The sequence below is a fragment of the Octopus bimaculoides genome, chromosome 24 (genome assembly GCF_001194135.2).
Source record: "Octopus bimaculoides isolate UCB-OBI-ISO-001 chromosome 24, ASM119413v2, whole genome shotgun sequence".
NCBI classification, from domain to species: Eukaryota; Metazoa; Mollusca; class Cephalopoda; order Octopoda; family Octopodidae; genus Octopus; species Octopus bimaculoides.
Window position 1 is genome coordinate 303,899 of NC_069004.1, and position 3,700 is coordinate 307,598.

Below are 3,700 nucleotides of genomic sequence, written 5' to 3' on the forward strand. Positions count from 1 at the left end.
ATTTATATATACATTTATATATACATTTATATATACATTTATATATACATACATATATATATACATTTATATATACATTTATATATACATTTATATACACATATATACACATATATATACACATATATATATGAACCTAGCCAGTACAATTTTAGTTCATCGTAGAAAGCTATTAAATTAATGAGTGTGCACAACAACTAAAGAGGTAGTAGGCGCAATGACTTTGTATATGTAAACAAATGGGAAAAATGGGTCACAAAGGAAACATGGAATAATTATATAAGTCACACAGATAGAACATCGATTTTCTAGAACCTTTGCTTCCAAAGCATTCCCGGATTACCGATTTTCCGAATCAGGGATGGTCACCTTCGTCAATACACACTAAATCAAACATATCAATTTTCGTTAAGTAATTAAACAAAATACAGACATTAATATAAATTAGTGTGGATTAAAAGAGATTCCGGACAATTAGCGTCCAGATTGGTCGTCCGTATTATATATGTGTGCGTGTTTACTCCTATATAAGCCCTGACTGAGGAGAAATCTATGATAAAAGACAACCCAACCATAATCATCCAGTCTTTTTCTCTTTCCAGACTTTGTGTGTAGCAGACTTCCTTAAGATGGTTGATTGTGACTTGATGGAGATTCGGGGTTTTGTGAGCCACTTCTTACAGGCTCTCACGTCGACTTGTGTGTGTGTAGATAGATACACAAGAATGGATATAGATAAATAGATAGGTAGAGAGAGGTAGGTATATATTTAGACATCAACGTAAAGATTACACAATCCTGCGATCAGCAAGAATCACTGAGGTCGAAGTATATTAGAAAAGATTTCAATCAAGACACCTAAGACAAACGCATATCATTACATACACAGTGTGTGTGTGTGTGTGTGTGTGTGTGTGTGTGTGTGTGTGTGTGTGTGTGTGTGTGTATATATATACACACACACACATAATCTGTACATACACGTAGAAACCTATACACTCATACACAGAGGTTACCAATGGCGGCGGGCAGGGCATCAAATCCTACACACACAGAGAAAAGACAACAGCCGAGTGTTTTTTGGTGCAGTTTAAAATTAAACTAGCGATCGAACATCGGGGTTAGTGCATTACAGTTGTTATATAAAGTTGTAATTCATTAAAATGTAATTACTGTGAAAACTATATTTTATCTTACAGTAAACAGAACTTCTGTGGGATTTTTTTGTTCAGATAAAAACGACACGCGTATACAAACACAATTGTGTGAGCAGTGTATGGGTAGTTGCCAGTGTATATACTGATATATAATTATTTATACTCATGTGTGTGTGTGTGTGTGTATGCATAATCATGTAAATACGTATACATTTAATCTTATATACCTGATATATATATATATATATATATATATATATATATATATATATATAATCATACATTTCAGGGTGTATATATATATATATATATATATATATATACACGTGTGTGTATACACACAAAAGGTAAATATCTGAATACATATATAACCTTATAAAATTGACACACACACACATATAGGTTTGCCCAAACGTGTGGTAAATGTCTTCAAATACTCACACGTACCACTACAGGGACACTTACACATTGTGCAAAAGCCATCAAAAGAAAATATACAGAAAACATTAGTCAAATAATAATATTTAACTAATAATAATATATATCCGAATAATAATAATAATATATACAGAGAGAGAGAGAGAGAGAGAAAAGGAGAGAGAATGAGTGAAAGGGAGGGAGAGAGAGAGAGAGAGAAACGCAGAAATTTTGATAGGAAGCTCTAGAAATAGAAATATAAACATTTATATATATATGTAAGTAATAATATAAATGTATGTATAAAAAGAAATATACAGGCATCATGTGTGTGTGTGAATAAGGATGATAGGAGAAAATGTGTTGGAAAGAGCAATCGAAAGTCTTGATATTCTTATTCGAAAGGTTAGAGATGGAGATTGGTGGCAAAGACTTACCATTTTTGTTGTGTGAAAAGAAAAGGTATAAATGTAGAGATTTGTAAACTTCGCAAGTCAAATGCGCAGTTTAATAATCAATGAATTCTGCATGTAGATTCCCGTTACATTAATGATACACGAACGAACTAAAAGCTGGTGAAGTGTGTGTGTGCAGATGTATGAGTGTTATGGGGTCTTTATGTATGAGTGTGTATGGGTGAGACTGTTGTATGTGTGTGTATAGACACGTACGGCTTTGTGTATGAGTGTATGAGTGAAAATGTGTATGTGTATGTAGGTGAAGTGTTTGATTCAGGGGGAGATAATTCGTAAGGAGAGGAAAAGAAAGAAAGGAAAATAGAAATCGAGTTGCAAAGTAAGTAGGAGGAGGAGGAGGAGGTAATTTAATGATAATTGTGGTGGTGTTTATGATGCTGATGACGAGGAGGAGCTGAAAGAAAGACGTAAAAAGAAAGCGAGGGAGGTTTATTTAGAGTGAGTGAAAGGTAATATAGTATGCTGAACAGGAAGAAAATAAAGGAAAGGTTTGTTTAGAAAGTGAGTGGAGAAGTAGTGTAATGATGAACGAGAGGTAAAAAAGCGAGAAGAAATGAAATAAAGAGAGAGGATGAGTGAATGGTAGTAGGAGGATAAACGAGAGGAAAAGGAAGAGGGACAGCCGAATCAAAGAAGGAAGATGCTTACTAAGACTATGGTGGTAACAAGATGTGGTTGAGAGGAGAAGGAAGAGCGAAGAGAAGAAACAGAAAGAGACATATGGAATAATGAAGGGGAGGAAAAGTAAAGTTGAGAAAAGGGCAAGATTGGAAACTTGGTGTGTTACGTCACTCAAATATGTGTTGACGTTTGTGTCTACTCATTATTCGGAATCCACGAAAGGTTACGTTTGAGATGTCCCTGTGTATAGTCATTGTGTCTGTGTGCTAAGGGGTTTGTTCTGCAACGACATGGTTTTAGGTTTAGTCCCTGTGCATGGCATCTACTATAGCCTCGGGCCGACCAAAACCTTGTGTATGAATTTGGTGGGCGGAAACTGAGAGAAGCTGGTCGTGTATGTGTGTCCCACTGCCGCTTGATAACAGGTTTTGGTTTGTTTATGTCCTCATAATTTCACTGTTCGGCAAACTACATTGATAGAATAGGTACCAGACTTAGAAGAAGAAAAAAGTACTAGGCTCGACCCGTTTCACCAAAAACTCTTGAAGGCGATGCCCCAACGTGGCTGTAGTCCGATGACTGAAACGATAAAAAAAATAAAGAAACGCACCTCTTAAACGGCTTCCAGAAATCCGAGAATACTGTGCGATATCATGCAATATATTTTTTTACTATGTATTTAGTAAACAAACCGTTTCTGAAGTTGGTTAATTTGAATACGGTGTGTTAAAATAACTTTATTCTTTCTAAAATAGATTGTTTAAAATTGAACACACTCTGCTTTACAATTGTATTAATTTGAATCTATTAAAAAAATTTAGTTCTTTACTTTTCGTAGTTTGTTTTATATTTGTAGATAACTATGCAAAGTTGTGCTCCCCACCACATGGTTCCGAGTTCAATCTCACTGCGTGGCACATTGGGCAAGTGTCTCTTACTATTGACCCCGTCCGGTCAAAGTCTTACGAGTGATTTTGTCAGACGGAAACCCAAAGAAACCGTCGTGTGTGTATATATATATATATATAT

General features: G+C 35.1%; 1 protein-coding gene across 1 annotated transcript in view; it reads right to left on the reverse strand.

Annotated features, from left to right (window-relative positions):
• LOC106875559 (E3 ubiquitin-protein ligase SIAH1A) overlaps window positions 1–2,290 on the reverse strand; it is a 65,124-nt gene extending 62,834 nt beyond the window's left edge. The window contains exon 1 of the mRNA XM_052976188.1: window positions 2,012–2,290. The gene's annotated coding sequence lies outside the window, so the exon portion shown is untranslated. The remainder of the gene's footprint in view (window positions 1–2,011) is intronic.
• Window positions 2,291–3,700: the final 1,410 nt, after the last annotated feature.